At 34.2% G+C, this 25434-nt stretch overlaps 1 protein-coding gene across 5 annotated transcripts in view; it reads left to right on the top strand.

Annotated features, from left to right (window-relative positions):
* The window catches only part of MBD5 (methyl-CpG binding domain protein 5), a 445040-nt gene that overhangs the window by 9886 nt on the left and 409720 nt on the right, over positions 1–25434 (top strand). Inside the window, exon 2 of one of the 5 annotated variants that reach the window (XM_058715347.1) lies at positions 20488–20603. The exons of the other annotated variants lie outside the window; for them this stretch is intronic. The gene's annotated coding sequence lies outside the window, so the exon portion shown is untranslated. The remainder of the gene's footprint in view (positions 1–20487; positions 20604–25434) is intronic. 5 annotated transcript variants of the gene reach the window in all.

The following is a 25434-nucleotide window of genomic DNA, read 5'->3' as shown; positions in this document are numbered from 1 at the left end:
TATTTTTAACAATAAGTTTATATTCATGTAGTAATTTTATAATGGAAAGAAATATTTACGTATTAAAGGAATGAGAAAAAGAATGACCCAGGAGAATTGCAGTCCCATCCCCTAATCATCACATGAATATATCCCCTTGAACGCCTTGAAGAGAATTGAGTATTGGCTAACAATCATCATAGCTCGATACAGAATAAGGTCTGTTAGACTGATCTAATCTTATCTAACAGGGTGAAAAGCATTGTCAATTGAGGGAGGAACAATGAATATGATCTATCCTGACTTTAAAATACTTTGCTTCTTTTTGCTAAATGAATTTCTCACGAACTTGGGAAAATACCAACTGGGGAACTGGTGGTAAAGAATGTCAGTCATAAAGTGGTGATGATAAGACAGTTTCAGTCTGAGATCAGAGAGAATATGTGGTGGACCTAAGATAGACTCTTATTATTTTATTTTTTTTTTTTTTTATTTTTTTTTTTTTTAAATTTTTTTTTTTCAACGTTTTTTATTTATTTTTTTTGGGACAGAGAGAGACAGAGCATGAACGGGGGAGGGGCAGAGAGAGAGGGAGACACAGAATCGGAAACAGGCTCCAGGCTCCGAGCCATCAGCCCAGAGCCTGACGCGGGGCTCGAACTCACGGACCGCGAGATCGTGACCTGGCTGAAGTCGGACGCTCAACCGACTGCGCCACCCAGGCGCCCCTAGACTCTTATTATTTTAATCAGTGCTCCAAATTATTATAGCCTCATTCAAAATACAGATGGCATAGTCACTTAACATTTTTATAATTTTTCTGTATTCAGGTACTGGTTTGAATAGAAGACAAAGATAAAACAAGTTTTTAACTTTAAGTCTTTTTTTTTTTAAGTGACTGGAATATGTACTTGAAAGACACTTCAGGAGCTTTTGTAAAATAACATCAAACTGAGTATGAAAATACGCAGAGTAAAGAAACAATTAGAATTCTGTAGAGTTAATCACAGTGGGCTTCTTGGGAGGACATGAGTTAATCAGAGTTTAGGTAGAGGAGAAATCATAGGTTGGCTCAGGAGAGTAATTCAAGTTAAGACAAAGCTTCCAATGCGATATGGGGTTAGGGGAGCTTATTTTTAGTAGTTTGAAAGCTAGGATTAAAATTCAAAATAACTTGGTAAATTAAGACAGACGTTAGAAATAATATACCTTGCATTTATGTTTTTAACACTTCATTTCCAAGAATGCAGGTCAGAAAAGAAATAGGGAAAAAATAAGTTACATAAAACATAAGGAAGTGAATAGTTCTTTATAGTTATGACTGGAAAATTTGTCAGGAGCCCGAAGCAAATATATTCTGAAAGAGTTAGAAATAAAATGCTGTGTAGTTAAAACAGGAAAATTTGAGGGCGCCTGTGTGGCTCAGTTGGTTGAGCGTCCCACTTCACCTCAGGTCATGATCTCGCGTTTTGTGAATTCAAGCCCCACATCGGGCTCACTGCTGTCAGCGTGGAGCCTGCTTTGGGTGCTCTGTACCCCCCCCTCTCTCTCTCTGCCCCTCCCCTGCTTGCTCTTTCTCAAAAATAAACATTAAAAAAAAAAGTTTAAAAAGAAATTTAAAAAAATAGGAAAATTGTATTCAAGCATATTAGCTGAGGTTCTTTTTCTTTTCATAATTAAAATTAATACCCAAGTTGGTCCCTAGGATCAATAGTAATTAGTATACAATTAAAACTGTAAATCTTACATATAAATTCTAGAAATAACAAGAAGATATAGCTTATATTTTCTCCATTTACTTGAGTTTTATTTGCATCTGGCATAATTTATTTCCATCTGGCTGCCTCATGTCAGTTACCAATCCACCTATCTGTACCATCACAAATTGAACTTTTTTTTTCTCCTGAAAAATGTCAGTTTTAAAGAGTTCTATCAAATATGGCTCTGTATTTTGTTTTCATCTGAGAAGTCAGTGATTTTTCTCTTATGTAGGGGTCATTGTAAGTATTCAGTATTCCTTATCTCTCTCTCTCTCTTTTTTTTTTTTTTTTTTTTTTTTTACCAGTGCCTTGCCAGTGTCTTTCTTCAGCCAATATATGTTGACATCAATTATGTGCTCTGGAATAGTGACCAAAAATAGACATAGGTCTTGCTCTTTTGAACTTATCCTAAAGAGTAAAGATAGTAATCAAATAATTGTATAAATGAATGCAGGGTTGGAAATATTCCAATTGCTGTAGAGAGGTACATGGGATTTAATATGAGGCTCTTAGAAGGATAATTTAACCAATCAATGGGATCAAGGGAAGTTAGTTTTGGTTTTTGGTTTTTTGGAGGAAGTGCTTAGTTAACTGAAATCTTGATAAATTAGTTAACTTGATCAAGAGAGAGAAAAGTTTTCTGAAAGGAAGGAATAGTATGTACAACGGTACTGAGGGGGAAGGAGCATAGTACCTAACATTAAATGAAGGTCAGAATGGCAGAAGTTTCAAGAACTAGAGAGTGCATAGTAAAAGGTGATGCTAGGGATTAATGTAGGAACCAAACTGCAAGATGTAGGCCAATGTTTTCTTTTCCTTATGATTAATATTTATATTTAGACTAATATTCTTTGTTTTCAATGCAAAAATTTACTACCACATATAAAAAGGTTGTTTTATAAGAGTTCACTTTTATTTCAGTTTAAAACTCAATGCTTTTTCTCATGGAATTATGATTATAGTGATCAGGTCTTATAAAACCTCTTTAACACAGATAACAATGGAAAGTAGTGAACATAACATCATGCCCTAAACATAACTAGGTAGAGGTTAGAAAAGAAAAGGAAGAAAGGGTATTAAAATTGATGTTTGTATGTATTCAAGAGAATATCCAGGGTGTGATTGAGTTATAAATAATGAAGAAAAAGAAAAAGTCTGCAAGTATAGTAGGCTGATATAGGATATCATAGCAAATGATTGTGAGGGACACATTCAGTGGGACATCTTGAGAAGACCTTTAACTGGCACCTGAACATATAATGTGGTATCTGTAGCAAACCAAGACAAACAGAGTAGAAGACATCATATTCACAAACAGAATGTCGCAAATCTAGGGCATATTTGTGTTGATGTTATTAGAATATAAATTTTTTTTTAATTCCCTTAAGAAAAGTAGAATTACTAATCACAGTACAATGCCAACTTTATTTTGCTAATTTTTAGAATAATTTGTACAGTCAGAATTAATTATAAATTATTAAGTTGCATTAACTATTTCAGGCCTCAATATTAGCTTTGAAAATATTGATGTATCTCAATTGAAGTTGTAGCTTTAAAGACAAAGTTGAAGAAATTTAATTTTTAATTGTTATTTTCCATTTAATTTATATTGCTGATGAAATATCTTTATGTTGATCTTTAAATTTTAAGCCTCTTTGAACACTGGTTTCTGTCTGTGTTAAGTAAGAAACCATGTAATTAATAACTAAAAGTTCAAGAAATATCCCAAATACTAAGAACATTATAAAAATAGATTAAGTCACTTTAGTTAGTATAAGACCAAAATATTGCAAAGATGTGTTAAATGGTAAGAATGAGGTAAATATATATAAGCATTTACTGAAGGGACAAGTTGTATCACGTTACTATTGGTTGGTGAATTCTGCCAGTGCGTCATCCATCTGGTGATCTTGAACTTCACTTTCTGGCGTTCTCAGAAATGGCAAACCATGGTTTTAAAGCAAGTTAACATCTAAAATTAAAAACTACAGAATTGAGTTTGTGTTATTTATTCACTTATTTGTCTTTTAACTAATTTATAAAGCATTCTTAATGAGACAGTATCAGTAACATTGGTTTATTTTTCATGCAGTGTCTAGCTGACCACTGATGATTCATAGACCATAAGTGTTTGGGAAGCTTACTGTGTTTGAAAAGATAGTTTACCAAATTAATTTAATAATTCTGACGGGTCAAGGTACTTTTTAAACAGAAATGAGGAATCACTTGGGAATTGTTTAGGGATTGATATGTTCTATGTTTTACATTTACACCTTCCTGTTTTTCCTTCTATCAAAGTGTGTTCCAGAGATCCCTAGTTCTGTGATAAGTTAATAGGTATGACACAGCCCCACCAAAGTTCCTTTATCAAACTAAGTTTAGAAAGTAAGATTATGGGGCACCTGTGTGACTCGGTTAAGCATCTGACTATTTCGGCTCAGGTCATGAACTCACAGTTCTGAGGATAAGCCCCACACCAGGCTGTGCGCTGGGCATGTAGCCTGCTTAGGATCCTCTCTCCCTCTTGCTCTGCCCCTCCCTGATGTGCACTCTCTTTCTCAAAGAAAAATATGATTATGATTAAAGAATGCTGGGTAGGATTTTTTACTGCAGTAGTAAATCACTAACATGTATCAAGTGCTTACTTTCTGCCATTCACTTTGCTAAGTGTTTTACATACATTATCTTATTTAATCCTCTTAACGACCAGAAAAAACATTCAGAAGTATATTCTTCATATTACACACTGCTTATAAGCACCAATACAAAAAAGTCTGCTAAGAATGTAAAAGTGAGACAAATAGCACTTTAAACTGTTACAAACCTATAGCTTTGGAAAAGAAAGGTTACGAAATTTATGCTTAAAATTAAATATTCAATAGTATGTTTCTCTGTATATTTTATATTTGGAATGAACTATTTAATTTTTTATTTGAGTATAGTTGACACATTATATTAGTTTTAGATAGATAACATTGATTCAATAACTTTGTATGTTGTGCTGTGCTCACCACAAGTGTAACTGCCATCTGTCACCATGCAACACTATTACAATACCACTGACCATATTCCCTCTTCTGTACCTATTATTCCTGTGACTTAATTGTTTCATACGTGGAAATGGTCACATTTCTATATACTAATAATGAAGTAGCCAAAAGAGAAATTAAGAAAACAGTTCCATCTACAATTACACCAGAAAGAATAAAATACCTGGGGATAAACTTAACCAAGTAGGTGAAAGACCTGTACTCTGTAAACTATAAAACACTGATGAAAGAAATTGAAGATGACACAGGGGTGCCTGGGTGGCTTGTTGGGTTAAGTGTGGTTTCCACTCAAATCATCATCTCATGATTGTGAGATCGATCCCCGTGTCAGGCTCCATGCTGGGTATGGACCCTGCTTAAGATTCTCTCTTCCTCTGCCCCTGTCCTGCGTGCGTGCATTCACTCTTTCTCTCTCTCCCCTCTAAGAAGAAAAAAAAAAAAAAGATGACACAACAAATGGAAAGATAAACCCATGCTCAGGGATTAGAAGAAATCATATTGTTAAAATGTCCATCCTACCACAAGCAATTTACAGATTCAGTTCAATCCCTATCAAAATACCAACAGCATTTTTAACCTAGAACAAATAATACTAAAATTTGTATGGAACCACACAAACACTTCTGAATAGCTAAAACAATCTTGAGAAAGAAGAACAAAGTTGGAGGTATCACAATTCCAGAATTTGAGATATACTAAAAAGCTATAGTACAACTATAGTATTCACAGATGATCAGTGATAACCATACTTTTTTTTTTTTTTTTTTTTTTTTTTTTTTTAATATGTAGCAACTTTTAGAGCTTCAGAAGCAGTCCTCAGTTTGAGCACTGGCTCCACATACTGAGCGTATCGTATGTAGCCTTTGGTGAGCTGTTAAGGTTCTGAATTTGGGGGATTATCTGTAAAATTAGCATAGTGACTCCATTCTCACACAGTTATGATTATTAAATAATAGAGTGCATATGAAGTCATAGCATGTTGTGGACATTCACTGAAATTTAATTTCCTTTCCTTTTCTTTCTTTGCTTCTATTAGTAATAACTACATTTCAGAATCTTTGTGAAATTATGAATTTAATTTTTTCTCCTCTTTTTAAAAAAATAAATTTATCCATTACTCCTAAAAATACTTTAAAACTTTCCCTGAAATTCTACCCATGAGGACCTAATCTACTCTTTACTTTTGCTTTCCTGCGCTCAGCTAATAAAATGGGTACCTATAAATACTGCTGGGCTCAGGTATTAGAGAAATTTGAATAAATGATCATACTTCATTAATGTAAATATTCTATTCCTAGCTTACAGCAGTGCTTTTGGTAATTCTTATTAAGTGAAATAATATATAAATAGGTTACTTTTCTTTGTCTAGTTTCTCCACATCAAACTTAAGGCAGTATTAGGGTGTGTGTGTGGTTCAGTCAGTTGAGCATCTGACTTTTGATTTTAACTCAGGTCATGATCCCAGGGTTGTGGGATCAAGCCTCATGTCAGGCTTCTCGTTGAGCATGGAGCCTGCTTAAGATTCTGTCTCTCTCTCTGCCCCTCTCCCCTATTTGCACTCTCTTTCTCTCAAAAAAAAAAATTTTTTTTTAATTAAAAAAAAATAGGCAATATTTTTTAAAAAGTTAAGAGCTTGGACTCGAGAGCCAGTCAGTCTGGATTCAAATCCTTATTCTACCATTTCCTATCTGCCTCAGTTTCATCGTTAGCAAAATAGGTGTAATAATTATGCCCACCTCAAGATTGTTTAATAAGATCAGCGTATGTAATATATATGTGTGTGCGTGTGTGTGTGTGTGTGTGTGTACATTTGTATATGTATGTATGTATATATATTTATGTGTGTGTGTGTGTATATATGTGTATATGTGTGTGTGTATATATATACATATATATATGTAGATATATCTTTAAAAATGCCTGGCACTACTGTTAAAAACATTAACTGTTCTAGCAATTATATATTGAAAAACTGATGGCTTAAATATGGTGAGTGTCTAACTTGGTAATTTTTCATTTGCAGAATAAAACAAATTCAGTTTAATTTACAGTTCCTTGAAAACTATGTCACGGGGCGCCTGGGTGGCGCAGTCGGTTAAGCGTCCGACTTCAGCCAGGTCACGATCTCGCGGTCCGTGAGTTCGAGCCCCGCGTCAGGCTCTGGGCTGATGGCTCGGAGCCTGGAGCCTGTTTCCGATTCTGTGTCTCCCTCTCTCTCTGCCCCTCCCCCGTTCATGCTCTGTCTCTCTCTGTCCCAAAAATAAATAAAAAAATGTTGAAAAAAAAAATTAAAAAAAAAAAAAAAAAAGAAAACTATGTCAGACTTTTATTTAGGATTTTGTATTTTCCAAATTCTTTACATTATTTTTTATTTTATTTTATTTTTTTTTCAACGCTTTTTATTTATTTTGGGGACAGAGAGAGACAGAGCATGAACGGGGGAGGGGCAGAGAGAGAGGGAGACACAGAATCGGAAACAGGCTCCAGGCTCCGAGCCATCAGCCCAGAGCCTGACGCGGGGCTCGAACTCACGGACCGCGAGATCGTGACCTGGCTGAAGTCGGACGCTTAACCGACTGCGCCACCCAGGCGCCCCTTCTTTACATTATTTTTAAATTTTTTATCTTATTGTTGAAACATAGTGGGAAAAACCTCCCCATTGTTTCCCATAAAGAAACAGAGACATACGGAAAGTTCATACCTTTTAAAACATGGCAGTAGAAAAGTTAGTAGAAAGACTAAATTAGAATTCAGAATATTTCATGTGCCAGTATTTTGATCCAGCTATGTCTGCTCTTTATTAAGTATTCAAACAACACACCTATTCGTTGGCAAAATAAATGTTAAAGTTATATTACTCTGTTCTTCAAAAATTTTATTGGCTTGTTTCCGTGGATGTGTCCTTTTAAGTTTTATTCACTGAAAACTTGTATGAAAATAATGTTTTAAATGGGATTAATGGGGTGACTGAGTGGCTTAGTTGGTTAAGCGTCCCACTTCAGCTCAAGTCATGGTCTTTGTGGTTCATGGGTTTGAGTCTAGCCGCCTCGGGCTCCCTGCTGATAGCTCAGAGCCTGGAGCCTGCTTCAGATTCTGTGTCTCCCTCTTTCTGCCCCTCTCCTGCTTTTGCTCTGTCTCTTTCAAAAATAAATAAGTAAAAATTTAAATAAAATAAGAAAAAAATAAATGGGATTAGATTAAAGCTATCTCTTTGGATATTTAAGGATCCAGTATTTTTTTAAAGGTATCAATGGCTTCCCCCCCCCACCCCCGCCATGAACTAATTAAAAAACTCCTTGCCTGTTTCTCATATTGTCAGTATGTCATACTATATATTATGGGCTCAATGTAGTTTTCCAAGCCATCCTAGAAACTTAACCATCATTGTTAATATTTCGTTTCTGTGAAAAGTAATTCCAATTTCAAAGAGTAAATTATTGTACAATTAGCTTTTGAAAAGTAGTAGGATTATAAGAACAGTATGTTTCTGTAAAGACACATGAGAGAAACATTAAAAAGTTGTTTTTTTGTTGTTTAAAATATTATGTAGTGTTTATAATTCAGCATTAAGAAAGTGATAAACAGCCTGGTTGGGATACAGAAAATAGTAAGATTAAGACCAAAAGACTCAGAACCATCTCTTTGAGAGAGAATTGTAAATGATTTCTTAGACAAGTAGTATAATAGTATCTAATTTCAAGTTTGTAATTATTGTTCATAGTTGCTTAGGAGGTAGGATTATTGTGTACAATAATTTATTATGAATTTTCTTTTTAAAAATAACAAAACTTAAAGTTTAGTATTCCAATCTAATAATTTGCTAACATTTATGGGGATTTTTACAAAAATGTCACTTTCATTATAGAAAATTAAACAAATACAATTTCATATGTATTTAAAATAGGAAGATAATTAAAGGAAAGACAACGACCTTGCTACTTTCCACATGAAATAATGTTTATATTTTGTAAACAACTTCTATAAAATGCTTGTGCACACACTTGCTCTCTCTCTCTCTGGTATTTTGATATATTCATTCTGATGATCGGGGGCATAGACTCAGGAATCCTAATCAACTGACAACCTAGTTCGAAAACTCAAGTTACTTTATTTTGCAAATTCTGATGCCATTAAACCACTTTTATGTTTCTGCTAAAAAAATCAAGTTATGTCTAAGTCTTTTTTTTTTTTTTTTAAGTTCTGTCTTGTGAAAAGAATTAATCTCTTTACATGAGATTATTGTGGACATTTTAGGCTAACAGTGGCTAAGGGACATCAAATTCTAGCTCAAGGGAATAGTAGTATTTTTCTAAGCAGGAATTTTTCTCAAAGAGAGAGAAAACATGGATTGTTGTGTTGATTCTTATTATATATGTAGTTAGGTAAAGAGAGACCTAGGAGTCAAGAAATAATCTTGGGTTTTTCATAGTGGTATCGAGAAGCATAAATTCTATTCATTCATTCAGTTACTTGCTCTACAAATACTGACTACTTGCTATGAGTTAGTTACTCAGCAATAAATAAGACAGACAGGGACCAAGATGCTCAAGAGTGATCCACATTACAAAGACTAAACAAGTGTTTCAGGTAGTTAGAGAATAGAGATACAAGTTGAGTTGTAAGACAGACATTTCGAGATGATAATAATAAAGGCATGTAATTTTCAGTGTTTTAGTTTTACTGATGAAGAAATAGAAATCTGTTACTAGAAAAGGTGAATGGTATATCCAAGGCCATATAGCAAGTGGTATATCTAGGACTGAGGTCCCCTGCCTCCTGGACTTTTTATATTTGCCACTTGGATTAAAACAGGAAGCTGAAAGAGAAGAAAGTAAGGCAAGGTACCTAAAAATTTGAACCAGACGCTTTGGACTTGAACATAGTTTATGTATTTTGAGAAATTGTACTTTTTAAATTTATTTATTTCTTTGTGCTTGTTTTTACTTTATTTGAATTTCTTTAAATTTCCTTTGGTTTTCCTTTAACATTTACTAAATAGTTTTTTACACTACATCCATATTTGTACAAAATTTTTAAAAGGGAGTTCTGTGCCCCTGTAAACCATTATGTTGGTTGTATGGTTCTTGAGGCTCTTGTCCACTATAACTTTTCAGGGGTTTATTCTGGGTTTTTTCTCAGTAAAGAAAGTTGCTTACTTTAATTATCTTGAATTTGCTAAGCTACAGTGTACTTTGCTGGGTAAAAAGAAAAATGGGATGCTAAAAGATTAAAGACACAATTTTTCCTGGGATACTTTTGATTAATACTGGTTTGAAATCCTGTTTGTATACACTAATCCTGGGTGTATCTGATAAGAAAGGCTTCATAATAAATTATAAAGGATATTCCAATTACAAATAAAGTTTTGATTAAACTAATAGATAAATTACAAGGATTTGTAAGAAAGTTATATGATTTCATCTTTGTTTCCATTGTAATTTCTGTATTTTTGATGTTATAGTTTAAATAAGTTTGAATTTTTCTTTAATGATATTAAATAGAAAAACTACAAATCCTAGTAACTTACTTTGACTTGGGAACAATAAAGCACAATTATAGGATCACATTTGAGAAGTAAATAAAAGAGTTTGAAAGTTGATTCTGCAAAGCTAGACATAGTAACAACATGAAGCATCCCACCTACAATGCATATGGTAAAGGAGAAAGGTGGTGCAACAGACGACAGATAAAATAGCTGGAAGTTAAAAACACATATTCTGCTTTACAACCTTAGATCTGTCATCTCAGAAGTAGTAATACTATATCTTTCTTCCAGATAATAATGATATGAAGATATTTTGATTTATAAGAAACTTTTTAAAGTATTTACTTCATATTATTACATTATTTATAGTTACGGCATAATGTTTCCTGTATGTTTTATATTTTGGGGGGTATATATTTGTGCTTTTTGTCCCTTAGGGACACATACTGTATTCACTTTATTATGCCAAATTTTAATAAATTTGTTACATGAAAAATTGAACCTATAAAGACTGTAAAGTAAATGATGAAAAAGGTTTCACTGAAGAATTCCTTTAAATAGAAAGCTCTTCTGATGCACTTAAGTGTTTTTAAAATCACTTCCTACCCTGGGCTAACTAAAAGAGATAGAAGAAAACTCAGTGCTGAAATGTCAGAAGCCACTACTGCTTGAATAGTAATCAGTAATCAGAAATGAGGGTAAAACATTTCTGAAATTTTAATCATAAGCTAATGAAAAGATATTCTGCATATAGAAACTCTGTTTGAATCTAACTTCTGAATATGTTCATTTTGAGTACTACTGTATATTCTTTAATTTTGTTATCTTTGAAAGTAGTTTTTACAGTCCAAATGAAAATAATACGTAGAATAATGAGTTTTATATATAAAAATGACATTGTGTGAGTATCAATTAAGCACAAAAGCACTGGCCTGTTAGTTATGTTTCAAAATGTTTGATAGTTTGTGTATGTGCTATAGCTCCTTATTTAGCAAAACGGAATCCAGTGGTCTATAATACTGGGCTATTGTCTAGTACAGTATTTAATCAGGGCACCCTACTGATAAGTAATATCTTCTTTAATTATTTTAAATTATAAAGAAGTTCATGTCCACTAAATGTGAGCATATGGTGTATGCACAGAGTATTTAGTCCTCTGATTCTGTTTCTGTATTTCTGTAATCTAATTAATGAAAACTAACATGGTTTATACATTTAATGGTGTTCAGAGTCATTGTTGAAGTTCATAATTAGGCAAATATAATAAATAATTGCTATAAATGATAATAATAGTGTTTTTAAATACAGCTGTTTTTTTCTATTTTATTTCTCCAAACACTAGTATCAGATTTTATAACACATTTAATCTTTATCATATGTATACATCCACTATTTATTAATTGCTTATCTCATTCTTAACAATTTGACATGTCAAAGTAATACTTTTTGTTTGTTTTTGCACACTTCTTCCTCCTAGATGTAAGGTAGTATTTCTAATGGATACACATTAAAACCGTCAAAGACCAGCCATAAAGTTTAAATCAGAATATCTGAAGATGAGGATTCTTGTATTATTATTATTTTTTAAGGTTTCTCAGATGATGCTAAAGTGCAGCCAGTGTTGAGAATTACTGTTCTAGGGCTAAGGTCTGCTGGGTTAACATTTTCATGCCTTTCACTTGAGAGATCCTTAAACACCAGGATCACAGGTTGCTGGAAGGCTGATGGCACTGCAGAATCTGGACTCTAACTTGTTTTGTAACTGATAATAGAATGTGATGAAGATTCCTGTGAGAGTGGCTTCTAGATTATCAGCTCTGGTTGCTTAGACTAGAGCAGGATAGCTGAGAGCACTCATCCTTGCTCAGCCCAGGGGAGAATTAGGAGAGGGGCTTTCTTGCCTGGGTGGCTCAGTTGGTTGAGTGTCTGACTTCCACTCAGGTCGTGATCTCACGGCTCCTGAGTTTCAGCCTTGTATTCAGCCTTGTATTGGGCTCTGTGCTGACAGCTTGGAGCCTGAATCCTGCTTCAGATTCTGTCTCTTTCTGCCTCTCCCCTGCACTCACTCTCTCTCTCTCTCAAATATAAACATTAAAAAAAAATTAAAAAAAAAAAAAAAAGGAGAGGGGACTTTTTTCAATTAGGTGAAATTGAAGTGAGTTTAGAAGTCCCAGAAAGTAATAGTTAAAAATAGCCAATTATATAGCCATTCATGTCCTGAAGTGCCTTGCAGTGGACCTCCAAAAAAGCTACCCCACACCATAATGTACAGTCTTTCTTAGGGAGAAAGATGAGAACTGGGCATTAACAGGCTATCCTCTGTAACAGTGCTCCCCCTTGTCCCAGTGTACACATGCACTCAGGCATGTCTTACACAGCTGCCACCCTGTTACTCTAAATCAAGTAGGTTACACATGTTTTGATGCAGAAATTGATTACTGAGGCAAAAGAAGATTCTTCCTTGTCTCCTTGTCTCCACTGCCTTTCTTCTGCTTTCCTTCAACCTTCCCACTCCAAAAGCATAAACAAAAAACTTTCAATACCTGTTGGCTTGTACTTGAAATTCCTTTAGAGGAATGGATTTTTTTACTTAAATAGAGGTGAAGGAAGCATGCACATTGGCATCTTCTGACAGAATAGAGTAGTCTTAACAAGTTTAGATGTGTCTTTATCTTTAACTGTTTTTACTCTGAGAGAAAGGGAAAGGATAGAAAAGCTCTGGTCACCTAAGGGAGATGGCTCATTTCCTGATTTGCTCCTTATCTTTCATTGTGAACAAATACATAAAAGATGTACAAAAATACTGTTCACTACTCAGCCTCAGATGAGCAGTCAAGTTGCAGATAAGTGATTAGTATATAGTATTCTTTTTTTAAAAATGCAGAATTTCTTTTTTATAAGAATCTATGGGGATAGAAATAGTAAACACTATTATAATAAGAGCTATTAGATGTTACCATGGTTCAGAAAATAACATTTTCTTCCTTTTTCCTACATAATAGTCTTTAGAATAACTAAACATGCTGATGAACAAGGCACTGCTACACTAAGAATTCAGTGATTGTACATCTCTCTATACCCTTTCTTGGCAATTTTTCCTACCATTTGTTTTTAGTGCCTGAATAACACTTTAAAGTTAAGTCTTCCTTTACATAACTGATGAGAAGTATATGCCTCTATGAGGAAGAAAAGGGGTTTATGACCTAAAGATAAAACATTTCTCACAGCTATGAGTAAACTATAGGGAACTTCAAGTTAAAGGCCAAAGAGCCTTTTTTTTTTTCTCTTTAAATAATGCCATTGAATATCTGAAGCTAGTTAGCCTCTCAAAAACAAGGACAATTTTTAAACTTTTACATTATCAAGTCAAATTACATTATTTTTTTTAAACTGTAGTTCCTCTAAAATCCACATTAAATAAAGAGTAATGTAGTTACTTTATTCTAACAAACTTAGGAAGGTGAGGAAAGAGCCCCACAGAAACACTCAAAACCCAAACTGTAAATAAGAGAAGTTGCAGATCTCAAAGTCTCTTGGAAAGAAATGTGATGTTGATAAAGTTTCTATACTAGCATTTGGTAATTTTATAAAAATTACAGGGTAACTGCCTCTAAGTATAAAAAAAAGGTAAAGAAAACCAGACTAGAAGAAATCTTACAAGTTATCAGAATCCCATTGCTGGTCAGGGATTGTTTTACTGGGGCTTCAGGGCTACCAAAGGCAATGTGGCTTTTGCCCTGTTTTGGGTCTTGGCTCTGTTTGAGAATCTGATAAAAGTATTGGACTCTTGGGATGCCTAGGTGGCTCAGTCTATCAAACTTTCAACTTTGGCTCAGGTTATGATCTCGTGGTTCATGAGTTGGAACCCCGTGTTGGGCTCTTTGCTGACACCTCAGGGCCTGGAGCCTGCTTCAGATGTTGTGTCTCCCTATCTCTCTGCCCCTTTCCTGATTGTGCTCTGTCTCTGTCTGTCTCTCTCTCTCTAAAATAATCATTAAAAAATAAATAAAAGTATTGGACCTTTAAGGGAGAGTGTCAATGAAAAATCCTTTATGGCCTTCTTTATGTACCAGGGAATTTTTTAACCTTTTGAAGACTAATGACCGCCTAGATCACCTGCTTCAGAGTCCCCCGAGTTGTGTATTAAACTACACAGTGTACCCCAAACTTACTGTATTAGAATTTCCAGTGTTTGGCTGTGGAATCTGCATTTTAACAAGCATTCCTACAGGATTCTTCTGCCTACTGCTAAAGTTTGAGAATCACTTCTCTAGAGTTTTATGTATTATGCCATTTCTGCCCTTGGCCAAGGAACAAGGTTTTCTATGATACCTGACTTACAATACATTACCTACTAAATTTTGCTTTTCAAATTTCTATTTAAATTCTACTTAGTTAACATACAGTGCAGTGTTGGTTTCAGGAGTAGAATTCAGTGGTGTATCATTTACATACAACACCCAGTGCCCCTCATAACAAGTGCCCTCCTTAACAACCATCGCCCATCTAGCTCATCTCCCACCTACTTCCCTCCATCAACCCTCAGTTGTTCTCTTGTCTTCAAGAGTCTCTTATAGTTTGTTTCCCTTTCTCTCTTCCCTCCGCCTCCCATATGTTATTTGTTTCTTAAATTCTGTGTATGAGTGGAATCATATGGTATTTGTTTTTCTCTGACTTACTTCACTGAGCATAATACACTCTAGCTCCAATCGTGTCATTGCAAATGGCAAGATTTCATTATTTTTGATGGTTGAATAATATTCCTGTGTGTGTTTATACACACACCATATCTTTATCCACTCATCAATCAATGGACATTTGGACTTTCTCCATCCTTTGACTATTATTGATAATGACTATTATTGATAAACATTGGGGTGCATGTACCCACCTCAAATCTGTATTTTTTTTATCCTTTGGATAAATACCTAATGCATTACCTACTAAATTCTTAACCTAGCTACAAAATATCAAATCGGTGACATTAATGAGCATGAGGATTGTAAAAAACCGCAGTTGTTTGTACTGGGTTACTCATTTAAATTGAAAGAAATAAGTTATGAGTAATAAACATTTTAGCCCCTGGGTCTGTAGGTATGTATAATACAAATTAATGAAATTTTTTATTAAGACTTTAAGACTTATTTTAGTCTTAGCAAAATATACATATTTGCTCTTAAAATATATCTGCAGTTACTCAAATGTTTAATAGACATTAGACTAGGATTTCCAATGATAGCTACTTGAGAGTACTGCTAAATCAGAATAATTGAGGTAATCCAGTGACTTTTGCAATTGTTTAAAAATATATTCATCTTTACTTCAGATGTATATAGTGATATAACTCTTTCCAAGAAGAATCATCTCTATATCTGAATGAATCAGCCTTATTTGTAATGCACATATTAAGTAGCGGTATGTAAATCAATGCTGCTAAAACAGTTTAAAGACTGCTTGAAAATAGTATGTAAAATTGGAGAAACATTTCCTTCTAAATCTTATTATGGTCTTAATTTATTTTTGCTGGTTTCCTTCATAGATAAATTCAGGGTTGAACTTTAGACTAATAGGGACATGCCGTTATCTCATTTCAAATGATTAAATCTGGATTAATGAGCTAGTATGCCCATGTTGCTGAACTATTTAGTATTAATGCATAAACACTTTTTCACCATGGCACTGAGAGATGGGTTATGAATCCAGTAAGCTTAGGACTTTTTGTTTAAACACAGAAGAAAGAATTCCCTAGTTACGGATTATAAAATGTATTTTAGTCAATTTTCTTATCAAACATGTTGTTGGGAGTCAAGAGAGTCCAGATAAAATAATATAAATAGCTCAGTGAAGGATCTTTATTGCTAAGAGGAAAAAAACTTATAAGGTGATCAGTGGTAAGTCAGAAATATCATTTCTGTGTGGGAAAAATATTTGTGCTATTGTTACATTATTTATTGATAAAATAAAAAGACCTATAAATGCCCATCTGTGTATTTCTTTCTTAAAAGCAGATTAGAGTTAAATATTATCAATGTAAAATCTGTTATTCCTAAGGTCCTTATTTCTGGAAAATACATGAAAATACCCTATAAATTTTTTCCATGTTTCCTGTGATCATCCAAATTTACATAAAAATGACAGTTTAGATAGTTATTCTCCAAGGATTAAAATTTAGTTAATAATTTTATCACTGCATCTTATTTCTGACTAAAAGTTTATTTATGTTTTCCTACAACATACAACTTTTTATGGTATCTTTTTCAGTGTATTGAATTTAATTTCTTGATTCCCTTTCATTTCCTCACATGCATGGGAGCACACACACATGCATGTATACATACACATATGTATATGTTGTTTTATTTCTTCAGTAAGAATGACATATATTTTAATATTTGACTAAATGGATTACAGTGTTTATAGTTATAATAGCAGCTAATGTTTGGATTAACATACAAACTGGTACATAATAATAACATTGTTTATGTGCAGTATGCCTTTTAATACACACAGTCACCAAATACACACAGTCACCTTCAAAGTAAGTAAAGTTTTTATTCCCATTTTATTTTTTTAAATTTTTTTAAATGTTTATTTTTGAGGGAGAGAGAATGTCAGAGCATGAGCAGGGGAGGGGCAGGGAGAGAGGGAGACACAGAATCTGAAGCAGGCTCCAGTCTCTCAGCTGTCAGCACAGACCCCAACGCAGGGCTCAAACCCATGAGCTGTGAGATCATGACCTGGACCGAAGTCAGACGCTTAACCGACTGAGCCACCCAAGCTCCCTTATTCCCATTTTATAGATAAGAAAGCATATTTGAACTAACTCCATCAAGGTCACATGACTAATAAACTTTAATCTAGGCTTAATATCAGTGTTTGACTTTTTTTTTCCATTTTGTTTGTGTGTGTGTGTGTGTGAGAGAGAGCGAGAGAGAGAGGGAGAAAGAGAGAGAGAGAGAGAGAGCACCACATGTGTGGTGGAGGGGCAGAGAGAGAGGGAAACACAGGATCTGAAGCAGAGATCATGACCTGAGCTGAAGTTGGATGCTCAATCGACTGAGCAATCCAGGCGCCCCTCAGTATTTGACATTTTAACCAGTATATGTTAGTAACTTTGAAGATGACTTTAAAATATAATATCCGAAGTCTTATATTAAAAACATATTTAAAAAAAATACAGATTTTTCTCTCCACTCATGAAGAACTCATGAAGGAAAACTATTAACTTGCCTACTTATTATATATCAGAAATAATTACGAACACTTTTACATATAGCATTTAATTCTTATTTATGAGATAGGCCTTGTTATCCTCTTCTGCAGTTTTAAGCTAAGGATCCACTTTTTAATTTGCTGAAGGCCATACATTATCTGAAAGTGCCAATATCTGACACCATAGTCCTCATGACTAGTGAATAAAAGACTGAACTTGGATCGCGTCATTTTCTCAAGTAGACTGGATACTAATTATTCCAGGATAAAGAGCAGATAAACCAGGAGTTACAGGTGAAAATATCCTCTAGCTACTAGTAAATGTATAGAAATGTTATCTTTTTTCTTTCTTAATTGCCTTCATTTTACAAAGTATATAAGGATTCTTTGTATATAGCAATCTAGAAATTTTGATGATTTTTCTTAACCCTATAATAGATAATAAAATTGTGTCTAGATTTATGTACAGACTCATGGTCCACACAAATCAAATCAGTTCACCAGGGGTTTGTTTTATTGTTGTTTTAATGAAGTCTTTATATGTGAGTGATGTGAAGGAAATAAAATCCAAGATCTGCAAAAATTTTAGCATTGGTTGAGAAGTCTACATAAACACATCAAATTAATTCAACAACATATGATTAGGTCCTAGATTAAGTGGTTAACGTTGTGTCCCAAAGGTCCTTCACAATCAGCATTTCTGTGATTAAACTCACTAACATCTCTCACAAACGTCTCTTCTGCTTATATTTACTCTCTTGGATAGTGTCATTCTGTTCCCCCCAGGTCCCAAATTAGAAATGTCACAATCCTCTGCTATCCCTTGCTTTACCTCCATAGTCAGCTAGTCAGTAACTCCTATAGAATTTGTCTCCTTCCTAACACCTAAGTCTGTTCAGTTCTATCTTCACGTTATGCTTATTTCTGTTGCTTTAGCTCATTCCCTGGCTAGGCAATGATAGTAAATAGTCTCTTTAGCTAATGAGTCTGCCTCTGGCCTTCTCTCTTCCATATTCTGTCTTTCACTGAAGTTAGTTGTTCTCAGACATAAATCTAGTTATGTCACTACTCTGATTAAAGTCCCTTCTTCTCAGCTTATATAAAACCTTATTTTCAGTCTGGCACATAAGTCCATTATCTTTATTTTACTTTATCTTAGACCTCCAAACTCACCTCCTATTACTTTTCCCCTTGTCTTGTTGCAATTCAGCAAACTGCTTCCTCCTCAAGAGTATGTTGTGCTTCTTCAGGTCTCCTTGCCTTTACACATATGCTGTCTTCTGTACAGTGCCTCTTACCTTACCCATTCCTGGTTGCCCACCTCCTCCCCCCCCCAAATGAACATGTTTTACTTTAAAACCCAATTTAGATGTTACTATCAAATCATCTTAACCCCCCCCCCCCCAGCAAAATTAATTTACTTTTTCTAGTTAATGGCACACACATTTATCTTTTTTATCATCAGATAAAGTTCTCTCTTTACCTTCAGTGCCTAACTACTCCCAAGATTTTCTAGTGCTTGCTTTGTTTTTATTTGTACTTTGAAATCTAGCCTAAGCCATAATAGATTCATGTCTCAGGTATATTGTAGACTTCAAGACCGTGACCTTTGCAAAGAGACAGACCTGGATTGAAATAAGGGCTCTGCAACCGAAAGGAATGGATATATTTTGTGTGGAGAAGCAGTAAGTTTTAAAAAGGAAGGAACATGGGCAATAGCAAATCTGGATGTTTTTCACATCCTTCTTGGCCAGTGTTAGGGGCAAATCATACCTCAAATCTACCCACGGGCCAAATGGAGACATAGAAATGTGGTTGGCCGAGATTTTTATTAAATGCCTCAATGTTTGTGTGGCTTTGTGTTACACAATCACTACAGATACAAGGAGGAGTAAGAAATGGATTCTGCATGTGAAAAAATTCAGAGTGAATAAGAAAGATAAGTAAATAAATATAAAGTCTAGAAATTTGCATTAATAAACTAATCCTGATTTATAGAAACTCCTTATGATAATATATTTTTGGCAGAAAAACCTCAAATCCAAAGTGATGCCCTCACAAAGTTTTAAAGTGTGAATTGGAATTCTACAGATGAATAAGGTGGTAAGGACTTAGTAGACTAACAACAGCATATACTAAGGTATGAAGTGCAAAAGCAGCAAGATCAGAGAAACCATTGTTTGCAAGAATTCATACCAATGGCTGTTTATTTTAGAAAGCCTCATAAAGAAGCCTCCATTAAGATACCATAGATAATTCCCAACTTAAGTGTTTAAATATGCTCTCTTAAAAAAAATCCTTTTATATTAATTTATCCTTTCCCTTTGAATATAAAGTAGATAGGAGCATGAATTGGATATCAGAATTTGAGTTCAAATCCTGAAATACTTAGCTTATTTAAGCATCATTTTATCCATTCAGAAAAAGGGGATATTATCTTTACCTACATCTCCAAGTTTTTACAAAGATTCAGAGAGAGAATGCATACAAAGCTGTTGGCACAGAGCCTAGTCTATAAGAAGGTCTCAATAGGACTCCTGATAGGCCTTTTTTTTTTTTTAATCTCACATATTTAAGATGTGATTTATTGATTGCTTACTATTTATTAGGTGCTGGCATTATGAAGATGAGTAAGGCACAACCTCTGCCCTTGACGAATTTATAATTTAGTGAGGATATGTACTATATTCTACTGTATACTGAGAATCAACAGTTATAACCTGACACATGCTTTAATGGTGGGGGTGGGAGGTTATAAGAAGGTAAGAATTGAGAAAGGAGCACCCAAAACTCCTTGGGGGGCATTAGAAAAGTTCATCAAGGAAAACTGTGACTTGGAGAATGAACAGTTGTCTGGTTTTGAGTTGGAGGCTGAATAGGACTGAGGCTTTCCAGGGAAAGTAAGGTTAAGGCAATATAACTTGTTCAGAGAAAAACAAGTGATATGAAACCTCTGAAAGAAAAGGATGATAGTAGAAAACATACACCTGAATCTTCTCAGGTGGAACTCACTAGTTGAAAAGTGCCCCAGAGAACCGGAAGTTCCATCTTTGCTCCTTTGAGAAGAGAGAAGAGAGAAAATCCTCAGGGTGAAAAATTGCCCTGTCACAGCCTGAGGTACTGACAAGTTCCACTCATAAGGCATGGGGTCTTGCCTGGGTCTAAGAAAACATTGGTAGTGCTCTGAACAGTGAGCATTGAGCACTGAGTCAGTGGGCAAAACAGGAGGAGCAAAGTGACACCATTTCATTAGTGATACTAGTTTCTGAGAGGTGGTGCCAGCAGCAAAAGTAAAATTGACCATGTTGTGGGAGTTGGTAAGAAGTTGCCAACTTCTTGGCAACTTTTTTTGTGGTTGCTTAAAGAGTCTGGTAACAACACATGTGATGCATTGACTGACTAGACTGTGGCTTGACTGCCCGGTGGTATACTCACTGGTTCTTGGCAGCCCAGTAGTTTGTACCCAGAAATTGGACAGCACCTTATTTCTCTAGAAGCTAGAAATCACGTGACATGTGGAGGTGGTGGGATATCCCAGGGAGTCAGCTATTCTTTACCTTTCCTTTGAACCAGGGGAAGAATTTGGGTAGTACTAGAAATCCCTGGAAACTCTGGGAATGTACTAGTCATAGAATAATCGTTCTATTGTTTTATGCTCCAACTATTTCCAAACTATGAGGCCTATTGCAATATCTTTTAAACCAGTAGGTGAAGAAGAAAAAACTGAAATTTGTTGAGCATTTATCTTGCTCTGGTTGGTTGGGTTTTTTTTTTGGGGGGGGGGATTTATTTTTACTTTTATGAGATAAAATTTAATTTTGACCATTTTAGAGTGTAGTCAGTAGTTTGGGGTATATAAACAATGTTGTGGAACCATCATCACTAATTCCAGAATATTTCTGTCACTCCAAAGAAACCTGTGAGCAGTCACTTAAAATTTCCCCCTCTACCACCCCCTAGCAACCTGTAATCTACTTTCTTTTCCTATTGATAGGCTTATTCTGGACATTTCATATAAATGAAATCATATAATTGTGTCTGGGCTTATTTTATTTAGCTCAATCCATGTGGTAGTATATCAATACTGCAGCCCTTTTTATGGTGGAATAATTTTTCATTTATGGTTATAGCAGCACATTTTGTTTATTTATCAGTTGATAGACATTTGGTTTGCTTTCACTTTTTTGGTTGTGATGGATAATGCTGTTGTAAACATTTAAGTACAAGTTTTGTGTAAACATGTTTTCAGTATAGGTAGGCATATACCTTGAAGTGGAATTTGCTGGGTCATATGATAACATGTTTAACATTTGAGGGACTTTCAGACTGTTTTATAAAGTGGTTGCAACATTTTACATTCCCACCAGTAGTCTATGAAGGTTCTAGTTTCTGCACATTCCTGCACATTCTTGTTATGTGTCTTTTGTATTATAGCTATCCTAGTTGGTGTGAAGTGGTATCTCATTTGATTTTGATTTGACTTTCCTGGGGATAATGATATTCAACATCTTTTCATGTTTTAAATGGTCATTTGCAGAACTTATTTGCAGACATGTATATTCAAATCTTTTACCCATTTTTAAAATGAGTTATTTGTCTCTGTATTTTCTTTTTATTGTTGTATTTTAAGAGGGTTTTTTTATATATATTTTTGGACACGAGATTCTTATCAAATATATATATTTGCAAATATTTCTCCCATTTTGTGTGTTGTCTTTTACTTTCTTGGTAATGTCCTTTGATGCACAAAAAATTTTAATTGTTATAATTTGTTTATTTTTTGTCATTACTTGAAATTTTAGGGTCCTGTTTAAAAAATTAATGTCGAATCCAAGGTAACAAAGATTTATACCTTTGCTTCTAGCAGTATATATTTTTAGCTCTTGCATATAAGTCTTTGATCCATTTTGTGTTAACTTTGTATATGGTATGAAGCCAAGGTCCAAATTCATTCTTTTGTACATCCAATTTTCCCAACACTGTGTGCTGAAGAAACTATTGTTTCTCCATTGAATGATCTCAGCACCCTGTCAAAAATCAATTAGCCATAAATGTATGGGTGTATTTCAGACTCTCCATTCTTTTCTATTGATTTATGTCTCTCCTTATATCACTACCACAGTGTTTTGAGTACTGTAGCTTTGTAGTAAGTTTTGAAATCAGAAAATATGAACCCTCCAACTTTTTTTTTTTTTTTTTTAATTTCTAAGACTGCTTTGGCTACTCAGGATCCTTTTTATTTCCATATGAATTTTAAAATCAGCTTGTCTCTTTCTGCAAAAATGAAGGAAGGAAGGAAGGAAGGAAGGAAGGAAGGAAGGAAGGAAGGAAGGAAGGAAGGAAAGGAAGGAAAGACAAGAAAGAAAAAAAAAGAAAAGGCCTGTTGGAGTTTTGATAGAAATTGCATTGAATCTATAGATTGATCAATTTGGAGATTATTACAGTCTTAATAATGTTAACTTTCCAATCCATGAACATGGGATGTGTTTCCATTTATGTAGGTTTTCTTTAATTTATTTAAACAATGTCCTGTAGTTTGCAGTGTGCAAGTCCTACACTTCTTGGTTAAATTTATTCCTATCTACTTTTTTTTTTGATGCTATTGTAAATGGATTTTTTTTTTTAATTTTCTCTTTGGTTTTTTCATTGCTAGTGTTGAAAAATACAACTGCTTTTTGTATTTTGATCTTATATTCTACAACTTTGCTGAACTCATTAGCTCTAATAATTTTTTCCAGACTCTTCAGGGTTTTATATCAATAAAATTATGTTATCTGCAAATAGTGATAGTTTTTTCTTTTTTTAAACTTCTTCCTTTCTAGTGAGATACTGTGTTTGTTTGTTTGTTTGTTTTTTTCTTACCTAATTGACCTAGCTAGAACTTCATGTTGAATAGAAGAGGCATGAGCAAAGATCCTTTTCTTGTTCCTGGTCTTAGGGAGAAAGCTTTCACCATCTCACCATTAAGTATGATTTTATCTGTGGGTTTTTTTTGTTTTTTCTTTTTTTTTTTTTTTTTTAATGCTCCTTCAGGTTGAGGAAATTTCTCTTCTACTCCTAGTTTGTTGAGTGTATTTTTTTTTTTTTGTCATGAAAGGTTGTTGGATTTTGTTATATGCTTTTTGCATCTATTGTATTGATCATATGGTTTTTCCCTTTGTTCTATTAATATGGTGTATTATAATTCATTGAATTTCAAATGTTAAACCGACCATGCATTCCTAGAATAAATCCCATTTGATTATAATGTATAATCCATATAAATGCTGCTGGATTTGGTTTTCTATATTTTGTTGATGATTTTTACATTTATGTTCATAAGAGATACTGGTCTATAGTTTTCTTGTGATTTCTAGTTTTGGTTTTGGTATCAGGTTATAATGGTCTCATAGGATGAGTTAGGGAGTATTCTTTCCTCTTCTCTTTTTTGGAAGAGCTTGAAGAAGATTAATGTTAATTTTTCTTTAAGCATTTGGTAGAATTCACCAGTAAAGCCATCTGGTTCTGGACTTCTATATTAGTAATTTATTTATTATTGATTTAAATCTTTTTACTTGTTACAGGTACATTCAGATTTTCTACTAGGAACTTGTCCATTTCATCTACATTATTTAATTTATTGCCATACAATTGTTTATAGTATTCTCTTATAATCCTTTTTATTTGTATAAAGTCCTCAGTAATGTCCCTGCTTTCATTCTTGATTTTAGTAATTTTAATCTTCTCTTTTTGTTTTCACTTGGTCATTCTAGCTAAAGGTTTGTCAATTTTATTTATCTTTCCAGGGAGCTGACTTTTGATTTTGTTGATTTTTTTCTCTTTTGTTTTTCTGTTCTCTATTCTTTATCTCTGCTCTAAACTTTATTTAAGTTTCTTCTTTTTTCTTTGCATTTACTTTGCTCTGTTTCTAGTTTCTTAAGGTGGAAGATTATGTTATTGATTTGAGATCTTTCTTTTTTTTTTTTTTTTTTTTTTTTTAAATGTGAGCATTTACAGCTATAAATTTCCCCTTTAATATTGCTTTTGATGCTGGCAGGCTGGGTCTGAGGACCCAGAGAGGCATCTCACAGGACCAGGGAAGAGGGTCCTTGGCTTCACACAGGTTAGAAATTAAACATGAGCCAGAGAAAATGGAAACAGAGTTTAATGAACAGTGCAAGTAAAAGAGAATAGCAGTGTCTCTGGGAGACTTGGAAAGGAAAGCAGAATGAGTCATCTCTTAAAGCTTGGGGTTTATGTTAGAAAGGGGTCTGTGGTTCCTTCAGGAATCCACGGTAAGGTCCAATCAAAGGTGAGTGTCAGGTGAAGATACATGATATTCCACAAATTACTGAAGGTAGGAAGCCAGTCACAAATGAGGTTTTTTGAAGCTAATGTCCTGAAATGTGTTTGGGATCTGGGTTTTCTTAGATGTTAACAAGTGTTTGAGGCCTAGGACAAAACTGAGAGAATGATTAACTTTTTTTCTTTCCCCTTGAAGTGGGAACACAGCTTCTTTGGCTTATTCAGAGGCAAAATATGGAACATGAATAAGTAGGGCCTCACAGATAAACAACAGAGATGGAGTGTTTCTAAAATGGAGACCCTTCAACTTCCCTACTAAACTTTCACTGCATACCTTAAGTTTTTGTATGTTGTGCTTTCATTTTCTCCTGTTTTCAAGTATTTTCCATTAGACAACTTCAGAAGTGTGTTGTCTAATTTCCACATATTTGTGAATTTTCCAAATTTCTTTCTGCTGTTGACCTCAAATTTCACTCCTTTGTGATCAGAAAACACACTTTGAGTTCAGCTTTTCAAGCTCAGATATACAACATTTCTGTTATCATAGATTTTCTTGGATAGCACTGCTCTAACATAGTGCTTTTTAAAACTGTGTTTCACGGACCAGTACTGATTTGCAAACTGTCACTGTTCTGTGACAAAGTAAGTATAAAAGTTGAAAATA

The sequence above is a fragment of the Neofelis nebulosa genome, chromosome 2 (assembly GCF_028018385.1).
Source record: "Neofelis nebulosa isolate mNeoNeb1 chromosome 2, mNeoNeb1.pri, whole genome shotgun sequence".
NCBI lineage: Eukaryota > Metazoa > Chordata > Mammalia > Carnivora > Felidae > Neofelis > Neofelis nebulosa.
Note: the sequence above shows the minus strand (reverse complement) of the source record. Positions and strands in the feature narration are given on the sequence as shown.